This window comes from Gavia stellata, chromosome 2 (genome assembly GCF_030936135.1).
Source record: "Gavia stellata isolate bGavSte3 chromosome 2, bGavSte3.hap2, whole genome shotgun sequence".
NCBI lineage: Eukaryota > Metazoa > Chordata > Aves > Gaviiformes > Gaviidae > Gavia > Gavia stellata.
The window spans coordinates 106192327-106206995 of NC_082595.1; the positions used below are offsets into that span (position 1 = coordinate 106192327).

General features: G+C 42.0%; 1 protein-coding gene across 2 annotated transcripts in view; it reads left to right on the forward strand.

The window, feature by feature from the left end:
- The window catches only part of PTCHD4 (patched domain containing 4), a 92199-nt gene that overhangs the window by 49625 nt on the left and 27905 nt on the right, over positions 1–14669 (forward strand). The gene's annotated exons all lie outside the window — the stretch shown is intronic.

Consider the following 14669-nt stretch of genomic DNA (forward strand, 5'->3'; position numbering starts at 1 on the left):
TTTTTTCCCCAAACATTTTTCCCCGACCATTATTTTCAGCCCTGGTTGATGCATCAATGGAGCCCATTGCTTCACACAGCACAGGCTCGCAGACACAAGCATGTATATCAGCACTGTGTCCATATTTGAATTAGGGTGGCATCACTACCAAGTATCAGTGGGCTCTATTTTGTAACCACAATGCTGGAAAATTACAGAAAAAACAGGTAGTAGAAAAACAGTTGCTTACGGAATTTAATAAGGAACCAGCTGGTAACTTAAGAAACTTACTTTTAAGAAACTGATGCATGAGAACAAAAAAGAAAGGAAGCTCACCCCTTAAATCCTCTCCTCTCCTCTCCTCTCCTCTCCTCTCCTCTCCTCTCCTCTCCTCTCCTCTCCTCTCCTCTCCTCTCCTCTCCTCTCCTCTCCTCTCCTCTCCTCTCCTCTCCTCTCCTCTCCTCTCCTCTCCTCTCCTCTCCTCTCCTCTCCTCTCCTCTCCTCTCCTCTCCTCTCCTCTCCTCTCTTCTTGTGGTGGGCTGACCCTAGCTGGACTCCAGGTACCCCCCAAAGCCCTTCTATCAGTCCCCTTCCTCAGCCGGACGGGGGAGGGAAAATATAATGAAAGGTTTGTGGGTCGAGGTAAGGACAGGGAGATCCCTCAGCAATTACAGTCATGGGCAAAACAGACTCCACTTGGGGAAATTAGTTTAATTTATTGCCAAGTAATATCAGAGTAGGGTAATGAGAAATAAAGCCACATCTTAAAAACACCTTCCCCCCACCCCTCCCTTCTTCCCGGGCTCAACTTCACTCCCGATTTTCTCTACCTTCTCCCCGTGAGTGGCAGAGGGGGACGGGGAATGGGGGTTGTGGTCAGTTCATCACACATTGTCTCTGCCGCTCCTTCCTCCTCACACTCTTCCCCTGCTCCAGTGTGGGGTCCCTCCCACGGGAGACAGTTCTCCACAAACTTCTCCAACGTGGGTCCTTCCCACGGGCTGCAGTCCTTCAGGAACAGACTGCTCCAGCGTGGGTCCCCCACGGGTCCACAGGTCCTGCCAGCAAACCTGCTCCAGCGTGGGCTCCTCTCTCCACGGGGCCACAGGTCCTGCCAGGAGCCTGCTCCAGCATGGGCTTCCCATGGGGTCACAGCCTCCTTTGGGCATCCACCTGCTCCAGCGTGGGGTCCTCCATGGGCTGCAGGTGGATATCTGCTCCACCGTGGACCTCCATGGGTGCAGGGCACAGCCTGCCTCACCATGGTCTTCACCAGGGGCTGCAGGGGAACCTCTGCTCCGGCGCCTGGAGCACCTCCTCCCCTCCTTCTTCACTGACCTTGGGGTCTGCAGGGTTGTTTCTCTCACATGTTCTCAATCCTCTCTTCTACATCTCCCGTTGCACAGGGTTTTTTTCTCCTTTCTTAAATACGTTATCCCCGAGGTGCTACCACTGTTGCTGATTAGCTCAGCCTTGGCCAGTGGCAGATCCGTCTTGGAGTCGGCTGGCATTGGCTCTATCGGACATAGGGGAATCTTCTAGCAGCTTCTCACAGAAGCCACCCCTGTAGCCCCCTGCTACCAAAACCTTGCCATGCAAACCCAATACATGTCTCCTCTCCTCTCTTCTCCTCCCTTCTCTTCTCTCTTTTTTTTCAGAACATCTTTCTCTGGCATTTTAAAATCACTGTAAAAGTCACCTCTGGGAATAATAGCCCAGGCATCCCTGAGCTTAAGCTGCGCTTGAGAGCAAAATAATGTGATTCCTCTCTAATTGCCATAAACTTAGCACACTTAGTGCAACTAGATGTCAAAATTTTAAATTCCCTAATCAGGCTGGCATTTAGTTACTCTATCCAATGAGATTGGAAAATGATCTTAAAATAGAAGTAAGTGTATAAATATGTTTGTATTTCTAAGGACATAATTAAAGTGTCTTGTTGCATTTGTGAGATCCTTGCAATTTTTTCTGCAGCTGAATCTGAGGTCTGACAAAGTAGGAGCTTGTTCTCTGGACTGATTACAGCAAGTGAATTTCACAGCCTTGGCAGATTAGGGTTGAAAGTCTCCTGACACAGTAATGGTGCACACTCCACTCCCAGGAGGTGGGAGAGCGTTATTTCAGGTTTGCTGAGGGCTGGGGTTTTTACGAAGGGTTTATTGCCACATTGCGTTGGTCTGTGCTAAGAGAGCCTTCCTCCATGAGGAAAAGCAGCTGACACTGGCAGTTTTCAAGTAAAATTCTTTGTAGGACAGAATAACAAAAGAGACCATCATGATTTTCTGATGTGACCTCCCTTTCAGGACTGACAATAAAAATTCTTGCATTTCTGGAATCAACTGCATAAAGCAAAAAAATTGCTCTCTACAATTATCTGAAAGGAGGTTGCAGAGAGGTGGGTGTTGGCCTCTTCTCACAAGTGATGAGTGACAGGACAAGAGGAAATGGCCTCAAGTTGCGCCAGGGGACATTCAGACTGGATATTAGGAAAAATTTCTTTACTGAGAGAGTGGTGAGACACTGGAATAAACTGCCCAGGGAGATGGTGGTGGAGTCACCCTCCCTGGAGGTATTCAAGGAACGTGTGGATGTGGCATTGTGGGACATGGTTTAATGGGCATGGGGGTGTTTTTTTGTTGATGGTTGGACTTGATGATCTTATAGGTCTTTTCCAACCTTAGTGATTCTGTGATTCTGTGAAAAAGAAGATACTCTCATCCTACTTGTTTTGTTACTCACCTTAACTCCACTGAATTTGGTGTGAGCCCTAGATTCACGGCCCTTGTGAAAAGCACAGATAGAGGTTTTTCAAGATGGCATCCCAAAGTGAGTGAAAAATTCTGAAAATGTAGGCTGGAAGCTTATTATTCCCCAAGTCCACTGCATTGGATCAGACAGAAGGAAAACAGGCAATAGGCAGAGAATAGCTGGGAAGCAATATTCCCATGGAGAATAAAAACACTCATGAGGAAGGTATAGGAGCAGGGGGAAGCCCTTGGCAGCAGGTACAGTTCCTGTGAGTTTGCCAGTAATGGCAGCCCAAAGGAAACCTGGCCCTTTCAAAGGGGGAAAAAAACCCCAAACAAAACAAAATAGAGAAGGAACTCGCATAAAGAGGAAAAGGACTAGGCCAAAGGGAAAGGAAAAGTTAGTTTGTTTAAGGACTGGACATGATGCTCAAACAGATAGAGATGGAAACATTTTCTAATGAGATGGAGGTGATGACAACTGGCAATACTTGTTCCAGACTCCTCAACCACCTCATAGCCTGTAACACTGGCAACCAACAGCCACGTGCTGAAAAAAGCCACGGCTGTCATCACTGCATGCATGTTTCCCCGCTTCCAGCACCTGTTGGTACAAGCATCTCCCCTGCACTATTTGGGCTGTAGAGAGTGTGGCTGAGGCTGCGTGACATTGTAGTCATTGCCAGGACGTGCATTTCTTCTTTCTGTTGTAAATTCATTTCTCATTCATTCCTACTTAGACAGTTTACACCTTGCTCCTCTAATGATTGGACAGTCCTTACTCAAACAGAAAAGCACCTCTTAAAACAAATATTCCATCGTAGCACAGGGAAAAAAAATTGTGAGGTTAATTCACCAGGGTGAAGTTGATATGACCAGATATTGCTCCTTCCCTGGTGTACATACTCTTCTGATGTTGATTATTGCATTCCCTTTGCCTCATTTTTTATTTTTCTCAGAGCATGATATAGAAACTTCCTCCTTGTCAGGGTTTTGAAGACAGAAAGTTATCACAAACTGCCTCTGAATTAGACACCTTTCTTCAACTCATGGTTAGTTTCCTGGAAATGCATCCTATGATCTATTCGACACCTTTCTCTGATGCACCCTGAGGCTCCCCCTGCTCTCTCCTAACATCAGGCACTCAGCTGAGATGCCTGCTTGCGCAAGGCGCTCTCTATAGCCGAAGGGAAAGAGGGATCTCCAGCAGGTATTTCTGATCTCAGTAACCTATCTCTTCCCAGTGGTTATGAGGAAACCTGGTGCAACTAACTACTACTGTAGGTACCACTTAATTGCCTAAAATTAGGTGGGATGAAGCCAGGCGGCAGCATCTAAAACTGAATGCGATATTCCGTGTAGAAGCTGTACAGACATTGTACCCTTCCCACCCCTTAGGCTATTGCTGACCTAAACTGGATGAGCCTTTCTTTGCAACCATGCAATACAAAAAACCACCTGCTCGATCTGGTCTTTTTCAGCTTTAACCATCACCAGTTACTCCATCACTAGTTACATGCATATCTGGATCTTGTCTTCCTTTTTGTTATTAGATTGTTATTTTCATAACAATTTTCATTGTGATTTCTTCTCTCCATGAAAATAATTCTGTGGAGTTTCTCTGATGGCATTTTTAAGAGACGGTCAGTTCAGGCTACAAGAAAACAGGTTGAAAAGGGATGATGTCCTTTACAAAGAGACAGAGCCTCCACCGCTCTTGGTAAACTGAAGGTGATTTCTTATTCTTCAGTCTCTCCAAAACTTCATTTGCTTTATTTTTGAATTACTGAATCATGTGTACAACTGTGAGCAATGAAGTTGGAGCCTGGGAGGCTAAAATATGAGAGCAAAATCTCATCTTATCTTTGCAGTAGACTTCTGTGATAATTGCATCCAGCATCATTCACCACCACCAGGGAATATTCCATGATTTATCATTTTAATCTATTTATTTGTTGCCAGTTTTTGCCAAAAGGAAAAAAAAATCTATGGATTAGCTATCTGACTGAATTGAATAGGAATACTTCCAGTTAACTCTGTAGGCTTATGTTCTCTAACACGCTGTGGTGGATCTGGTGTTATTTATCTCTCGTGGAAGAATGTATAAATGCAAAGGAATAAAGTATACCTTGAGACATCTGTGGTCCTGCAAGAGCCACACTTCTGCAAAATGTCTTCCTTAGTGCAAAATAGCACAAGCCTTTGACTATCATATGTCGTGGTTTAAGCCCAGCTGGACTAATCACCACACAGCTGCTCACTCACTCCCCTTCCTCAGCTGGACAGGAGAGAGAAAATATGAGGAAAAGGCTCGTAGGTCGAGATAAGGACATAGGGAGATCACTCACCAACTACCATCATGGGCAAAATAGACTTGACTTGGGGAAATTAGTTTAATTTATTACCAATCAAAATCAGAGTAGGATAATGAGAAGTAAAACCAAATCTTAAAAAACACAACACCTTCCCCCCACCCCTCCCTTCTTCCCGGGCTCAACTTCACTCCCGAACCTCTTCCCCCCCCCGAGCAGCTCAGGGGGACGGGGAATGGGGGTTGCGGTCAGTTCATCACACGTTGTTTCTGCCGCTCCTTCCTCCTCACACTCTTCCCCTGCTCCAGCGTGGGGTCCCTCCCACAGGAGACAGTTCTCCACGAACTTCTCCAACGTGGGTTCTTCCCACGGGCTGCAGTTCTTCACGAACTGCTCCAGCATGGGTCCTTTCCACGGGGTGCAGTCCTTCAGGAACAGACTGCTCCAGCGTGGGTCCCCCACGGGGTCACAAGTCCTGCCAGCAAACCTGCTCCAGCGTGGGCTCCTCTCTCCACGACTCCACAGGTCCTGCCAGGAGCCTGCTCCAGCATGGGCTTCCCACAGGATCACAGCCTCCTTCGGGCACCCACCTGCTCCGGCGTGGGGTCCTCCATGGGCTGCAGGTGGATATCTGCTCCACCATGGACCTCCATGGGCTGCAGGGCACAGCCTGCCTCACCATGGTCTTCACCACAGGCTGCAGGGGAACCTCTGCTCCGGCGCCTGGAGCACCTCCTCCCCTCCTTCTTCACTGACCTTGGTGTCTGCAGGGTTGTTTCTCTCACATATTCTCACTCCTCTCTTCTCCAGCTGCCGCTTCCCGGTTTTTTCCCCCCTTCTTAAATATGTTATCACAGAGGCGCTACCACTGTTGCTGATTAGCTCGGCCTTGGCCAGTGGCAGATCCGTCTTGGAGCCGGCTGGCATTGGCTCTATCAGACATAGGGGAAGCTTCTAGCAGCTTCTCACAGAAGCCACCCCTGTAGCCCCCCCTGCTACCAAAGCGCTGCCATGCAAACCCAATACACATATAATCAAATAACAATATTAGTAAAGGTAATCTTTTATGCAGTTGAGAATATCTAGATCTGCTTTTTTTTCTTTTTTTTTTTTTTTTTTTTCATTTATTCCATATGGGATACTTTGAGGGGTCAAGCAAAAAGTTCACTTTTTCTGGACTGGAAAGTGGGATGGGAGTAATCATATAAACTTAGCTGGATCACAAGGGAAATTATTTTCTCTCTATTTAGTACCAGTGAGAACTTGTCTTATTTGTATATTTTGATAATTGAGGAAAGAAAATTTAAGACAGCTGCTCTGTAAAAGCATGCCACTTTCTTTAAACTTCAAGGTGTTGGTGTTTCTCCTAAGAATAAAGAAAGCATATAAATTTATGTTGTTGTAGTTTTATAAAGAATGTCTCTAGCAGATGGTACATTTTAACGAGGTTGAAAAATCCCTATGGGCTCAAGAGAAGAACAGGGAACATAACAAACATTTCATAAGCAAGCTAAATCCAATATATTTAAAAAACAAAAGAAGACTTTTTTCCAGTAGCCAGTCTATATACTGAATGTTTTTATTCTCAGGGGTCTTTAAAACAAAACAAACCCCAACCATTTTAAATGTGCTTGAAAATCATTTCGGACTCCTCTAGGATGTTTCTTATGAATGTTCTACCTCCGGTTTCCACCGTAAGCATGCTCAAAGAATTCTGTAGAGAATTACTGAAAGTGACAATGTATTTATATTTCCTAAGGGCTGTGACAGAAAAAAGTCATTCCTTCCCTAATTTCCATCAGGACAGCCTCATCCTTGGTGTACCTTCTTAGATGACTAGAGATCTACTTTGAATAAAATGAAGCTGAACCAACGGAGCTCATTTATACAGTAGTTAATCTAAAGTAATTTAAGAAATTTTAGCAGATGTACTTGGTTTTAAGACTGTATAATCGAGATGGCAATTCAGAAAAGTATTTAAGCACAGACATTACTCCATTTCTGTTCATGCTTAGCTTTAAACATGCATTTAAATCCAATCACTTAAGTACATGCTTAAGTATTTTCCTGAATGGGATGCTTTCCTGAATCACAGCCTAGAGTCTGGAGTGACGTTCACTTTTTATCATGCGCAGTATATTTAGATAATGTCATACTTCACAGGCACTCAGAATGGGAAACTTAAAGTGGTAGTGATGTTTTAGAACAACCTTAACTGTTTATTATGCAGACTTGGCTTGTGGCTCTGTGTTTAAGGCTGTGTTGACTTCTTTTTCTACTCAAAAAATAATTTAAATTCCCTATTTTTTTCCAGAGAGCTTCAGTTACTTCACCATTATGTTTTGAACTCTTAGTCAGTAGGTCTGGACAGCTCCATGAAAGACGGTGAGGAAAATCAGGTGATATATGCTATATGATGAATAATGTACGTGGAATTTTAAAGCTTGTTGAAATACCTTGTCAAGTCAAAAATGTTAACTATTGAGATAGCCACTCTTGTTTCACATCCAAGCATTTACATAGCTCTCTCTTTAAACACGCACTATGTCTATTTAATTTTTCTCAGACTCTGAACTGCAAGATTTGTGATACTTAAAAATTTCAGATCTCGCCCACACATCAGTCTTCATAAAGACTTTTTTGAGAGATTAATCTCTTTAAGAAGATTAGTCATTACAGGGAAGAGGATGGGGAAGTTGAGAGAGAAAAATCTCTTTATATCCTGTGTATTGTCTAGCATGATTAAGTCTTTGGATACTATTTTAAAATAAATAAGCTGTAATTATTATCATCAAATCACTTCTTAATATTCCTCAGTAAGAAGAGGTACCTATCTTAGGTACCTGGAGGATCTTTCTCTCTCCAGTGACCAAAGAGGGAGCAGAGGTGATCATTTTGGATTACGTTCCTTTCCCCTTGGCTGAAGATAGGGACGATGACTCCCAACCACCCTTGGTGTGCATAACATTATCTTCGCTATGGACTGATCCATTACTGCAATAGAGGCATCTCCATTTCAAGACACTTCTAGATTCTCTGAGACCACAAGGCAGTAGGTGAGGAAGTGTGACATAAAGTTATGCTTCATTATGGCATTTATGCAAGCCAGTTTTGGGGATTTGCATTTATGTTTCTTCACTTTTTCTTTCTAAAGCGTAGCTGATCAGAAAATAATTTGTTGAAAGCATTCTCAGCTAAAGAATTTCTGCATGAAAGCACATGCTTTCCCTCCTGGGGTAAAGCTTGTTTGACAAAAACAAAAGAAAACCATTGACTCTGCTTTTCAGCAAACACTTGTTTTTAGGCAAAAAGCAACACAGTTTGACTGCTAGACATCTGGTGGTTTCTAGTTATGTGGACTTGGTTAAAAGTTCCAGCGACCTGAAACTGGAAACAGTAAGAAAGTTAAGACATCCCTTGAAAAACTTAACCAAAAGATGAGCTTTCTGATAGAAAATAACTTGTTTTTCTCACTGACTCTGATATTCTGAACTGTTCTTTATAAGCACAGCTTCTTGAAATACTGTGCAGTTTTACTCTGAATGAGATTTGCTGTGGGTGTGCAGCTAATTTTGTGGAAACATATCTACTGTGTTCACCTACACCTGTTTAGATATCTTGCGTAAGAAAAGAAGGTGGGCTGATATTTCTTCATCCTTCAGGCTCTTCGTGTTCTCTACACCCTCACATTTCTGAACTGATAGCATTACTGGTGCCACTACCACAACCCTGCAGCTGAATACTCCTGGTTATTTTTGCAATTAGTTTTTTCTTTAGATTAATGTCATAGAAGAAAACATCTTCATTCTCCCGCATTTGAATCTCTTCAAATAAATAACATATATTATAGTCTTTGAGCTATAAAGAACCTATGCTACTGCATTTCTAAACCTGACAGATGTATCTGGACAATATTTTAGTAAAATATATTTACTGCCAAATGGCTTTTCAAAGTTAATGGTCCGTTGTTAAAAATGGTATCTCATGGTAATTTGAGTTCTTTCTGAATTTAGGACACTTCACTGTGCAAGAATGTAACCTCATCAGAAAGAAAAATGAATTTATATGGGTGGTATCCTGCTTTAGTTTCCAATTTACACCTTCTTGCCCAGTACAGCTAGATCTGTTTTGCAGGAGAAACACACAGCGAAATAAAAAGCTGTTTAAATCCAAAAAGTGTGTTTTCCAAACCCATTTTTATTAAAGCTTGCAATATGTTTTGCTGGCATTATATCTGAAAGAGAAATGCTTCGGGGCTTCCTTATCCCCTCTTTTAAAAAAAAAAAAGTTGGCAATCCAATCCAATAGAGTGGGAAAAGGGAAAAGCATAAGAGAGGCTGCAAAGCTTTGCCTGCCTCCTGTGACACAGCACATACAGTGGGTTGTACCATGGTATTGGCAGGACATCCTTTGTCACCTCTCCTTCTCTCAAACTCCAACCCCTCTAGTAAATTTGTGACCTTTTGTGATTTGAACTCATGTTAAAGAACACAACCACTATAAGATGCTGTAAATTTGTCTCCAAGCTGAACTAGAGGTTTAAATCAAAGTAAATGCTTGCAGAAGATGTGAAAAATTATGTTCCTTCATATCTCCACCTCATCTTTGGAAAGATAGGAAGGAGAAAAATAACATTCTTTGATCTCTTCTTTTCCAGTTACAAATCAAGCAAAGCCTGAGTTTTCTGAATTAAAGTTTTCCATTTATATTTACTCTTTTTGTTCTTGATGTGTGCAAGACTCTGCCAATGTTTGCTGACCTCACAGAAAATGCTTGCTGAACATTGATTGAAAAACTTGACTTCCATACATCTTAGTTAAGATAGATGCTGTTTTTATTATAAGGTATACAATATTTTTTTTAAAAAAGTCACCCTGGGAGATTGTCATATTGCACTAAGAACTTATTCTTGCACTGACAGCTTATCCTTGTTCAATTTTTTCTAAGAATGTACTGCAGTAAGAAAATTAATTACACAAGCTGAAAGGCAAGATCCAGGGGAAAAAAAGTGGAGGAAGAAATTCTTTCTTAACTTAACTTACATTTTCCTTGAGGTGCAATGGTAGAGAAAAGCAGGTAGTAGTGGAGAACGTTACCTATAAGTTGACTGGCTAAAGAAACATCACTTACAAAACCTGATACCTGCTAGTGCTGTTGAGAGTGACTTTCAAACATGTTCAGATAATCCCCATAACCCAGTGAGCCTTTGGATCATTCCAGTCTTCTGGAAACAAAAGATCTGGTTCTTGCCTCCACAGTTGTATAATATGCCATAAAACAGAGCATGACAAGATAAAAAAACCCCACATTTACTTGTGTTTCCTACTTGACAACTACTACTATCAATATTAACTTCTTATCTACTTGGTCTACTTTCGCTCTTGGCGCTTTCTCTAGTCATTGTCATACATTCATCTTACATATTTTCCTCTTTCTAAGTATTAAATTGACACATGGAGATTACAAGTCCCTCTCCAATGTCAAGTCTGTCATGGTAGTCCTGTTAAGGAAGCTAATATTCCAAGTGGGATCTTCCAAGAAGAAGGCTTTTACTTCTGTTAATGCTTCCTCAAGGCCAAACAATCCCAACAATTCAACAACTGTTGAAACAATTCAGTCTGGTTCCAGGTCTGGGACTGAAAACGTAACAGGACTTTTAATGCCAATCTGATAAATGTTGGAATAAATGATGTATGAGTTGGAAAGTTTCACCTGACAGGGAGAGAACTTTATATGGGGCTTCTGCCATAGAGGAGTACCTGGTGGAGAACTGGAGAGGTTCTCTACCAATCAGTTACAGGGAGAAAAAAGTTACCATAAAGTTACTGAACTGAGTTAATTATTTACTCTGACAGTCTGAACAAGCAATTGAATTCAGACAGTTTGGGAGTCTCTGTTGACTAATAGGGGAGAAATATTCAAGAGCTTAAAGGCAAGGAGTGAATTGAGAGTGAATGTTTATTAATACGATTGAATTTACTACTTCAAGAAGAAGTCTATTAGTATGTTATAGCTCTTTGGTCTTGATCTACAGAAAAGGATAATTAGGAAAGGCTTTAGAATTGTTAGGCAAACTCTGAAACATAAAAACATTAAGACAGTAAAAAGTTAGAGGGAAAACCCTGAAGGAGAACAGATAAGATGTACATCGATCATCAGTCCTATGCAAAGTGTAAACCAGAAAAACAGGAAAGAAATAAGGTAACTATATGAAGGACTTTGGGTTTTTTTTAATGAAGACTAAAAAGGAATTACACAGAATAAAACATTTATTATCACAGAAAACCATAAAGACAACAGACAGATCTTGAGCTTGTTTTATTTAGTTTAAGTCTCTTGGTTTCAGTGTTATGATGCCAACTAACTCTTGCTGAGCAGTAAAAGCTTTGTAAAAACTAAATTAGAAAGCAAAATTGAAATCCTGAAACTCACAGAAGCCAGGAGAAATAAAGGGTGGTCTTCATCTGTCATAACTTTAGCCGTCCACAGTATAGCTGTCTGAGCTGGTTCCCTGAGCAAGTCATCGTAGGTTCTCTTTGTAATCAGTGGGATGAAATATGCACTGTTGGGTCATAATTCATCTGTCCTGATTTAGAAACCCTCCTAGACTGAAATGAATTGTCCCCTAAAAACAGTCCTCTTTCATGGACTAAAAAGAGTGTCTAAACAGCTACCTCAGAGTTACATGTGTTCAGATGAATCTCTTCCCAGATGTTTTATAAATGCATGAAATTCCAAATAAGGAAATAAAGTCTATTTGATTCTAAGTAGAATCTATATGTAGCAAGGAAGAAAAAAAATAATAATTTGTAGCTTGGATTCCCATTTTCTTAAGTATTTATGCAATAATAACCGCTGGAAGCAATGGCTGTATCCATACCAGTTACCACGACTGTGCCACTGTTTATTTTTTATCCTGGAGGCCAGCTGGCATTATCTAACATCATCCATATGTTTCAGTTCTACTAGCCTTCAAAACAGAGTGGCCATATCCAAATTTCCTATTGGGAATGGTTCCTGGCCTATAAAATATCCTAAACTGTGCCTGGGAACTATTTGTGAGAACACTACTTGGCCCAGACCAAATCTGTGCCAGGGACCTCTTCAGCAATCAGAAATAAGGCAAATAATAGATTTGCAGTGCCCGTTCCAGGGTGTTGTTTAATGTACTGATACAGCAGTACCCACTGAAAATTACTTTACAGCACACCTTTAAGAATTCAGGCTTCAATAACCTGTAGCACACTTCAGTAGAGACAGTGGCAAAAAAATACCTCAGTGCATGTTGGATCCAGCTCCAAGTTCTCTTGTCTCCATTTTCAATACAATATAAAGAGATCTGGAAGCTACAAAAGAAGGTGATAATATCGTGAGAATGAATGACAGCTGGCGCTGATAAAGGAGAATATTTCCTGGGTAACCTGAGTAGATATGAATATAGGAGATACGATCAATGGGAAACAGGCATTAAAGAAATCACTGGCAAATAACTGAAGTCGGAGCAGTCCAAAAGAAGAGCAAATGACTACATGGTTTATATCTGATCACTTTATATAACGCCATGAAGCAATCACAACAACATAGAGCTAAGCTTACGGCTTTTCTTTTAAGACAAGAAGAGCATAAATCTGGAGTTCCACGATGTTACACATTGGTAGATGAGTAGTGAGTGGTCCAGTCTAACAATGGGTATGTCCTGACAACTCACACTTGATCTCAGCGGGAATAGGTGGAATAAGAATGCCATCCACCATAACTTCACCTAGTGAGGGGTCTGGAGCACAAGTCTTATGAGGAGCAACTGAGGGAACTGGGGTTGTTCAGTCTGGAGAAGAGGAGGCTGAGGGGGGACCTCATCGCTCTCTACAACTACCTGAAAGGAGGTTGCAGAGAGGCGGGTGTTGGTCTCTTCTCCCAAGTGACTAGCGACAGGACAAGAGGAAATGGCCTCAAGTTGAGCCAGGGGAGGTTTAGGCTGGATATTAGGAAAAAAGTCTTTACTGAGAGAGTGGTGACGCATTGGAACAGGCTGCCCAGGGAGGTGGTGGAGTCACCATCACTGGAGGTGTTCAAGGAACGTGTGGACGAGGCATTGCGGGACATAGTTTATTGGGCATGGTGGTGTTGGGTTGATGGTTGGACTGGATGTGATTCTGTGATTCTGTGATAACACTAACAAAATATCTAGATCAATCTGAAAATAAAGACTTTCAAAGAGAGTGCCAAGGTGATTAAAAGCCAGCTTAGGCTCTTGGGGAACAACAGACAAGACCTGGATGGTTACCACAAGGGTTTCCCTAGCATCACCATAATTTTAAGTCAGTGGTAGAATAGGATTATTGCAGAACATAAGCTTTATTGAGGAGATATTTGAAAATGAAAAAAAAGAGAGGAAAGAATTTTACGTAGGGATAGTCGATGTTTATATATGTTGTGCAACAGAAGTTGATTCAGTTATTTAAACGATGATGTCTACTGCTGCTTGAATCGTGCTAAGGGACATTACTTTAGAGACCTATGGAAACTCTTGCTTTTCTTGAATCACAGGTAGAAACCCACCAGGCTGCCTACCCTAGGACATCTTTAATGGCATGAGATGCCTATCCAGGGGCACCTGAATCAAGATAAGGCTTTCTTGGTTCCAATTGTATCAACAGAGGTCACAGGTGGGATTCTGCTACTTAAATGCAGGTATCTTGTGCTATTTAAAAAGCCCTGTGACATATTCTGTCTGGCCTTCAGCTGCCAAATGAAAAGGACATGAAGAAGCCCTGTGTCAGTCTGCCCTACCTTTGTCTGTGTGTCAGATGCTCAAAGGTATCTGAAATGTCAGTGGGTGTCTACATTTGCACAACTGGATTTCATCACTAGTAAACAAATATAGTCAAGAGAACTTTTCAGCTGATAAAATGTATTTGTCTGCTTCAGGATGTGCTGAACACTTTTATAGATTTCACTGACTATTGAAAGGGCTTCCACTGACTATGATGAGACCATTAATACTTACATCCCAGGTGCATACCTATACTATAATTTCTGTACCTGAAACTGGATATGAATCCTTCCCCTTTCAGTGGATGTTTGAATCAACAAATAAATTCCACTTTCAAGACTCAGTTCAATTTTCTAATAATATGAATACTGTCAGTTGTGTTTGGATATATTGAATACTCAAGTCCTGGACAGCCATAGAATCATAGAATCATAGAATCATTTAAGTTGGAAAAGACCTTCAATATCATGAATTCCAACCATTACCCTAACACTGCCAAGTCCACCACTAAACCATGTCTCTAAGCGCCTCATTCACATGTCTTTTAAAAACCTCCAGGGGTGGTGACTCCACCACCTCCCTGGGCAGCCTGTTCCAGTGTCTGACAACCCTTTCAGTGAAGAATTTTTTCCTAATACCCAGTCTAAACCTCCCCTGATGCAACTTGAGGCCATTTCCTCTTGTCCTGTCACTAGTCACTTGGGAGAAGAGACCAACACCCACCTCACCACAACCCCCTTTCAGGTAGTTGTAGAGAGCGATGAGGACTCCCCTCAGCCTCCTCTTCTCCAGACTGAACAACCCCAGCTCCCTCAGCCGCCCCTCATCAGACTTGTGCTCCAGACCCCTCACCGGCTT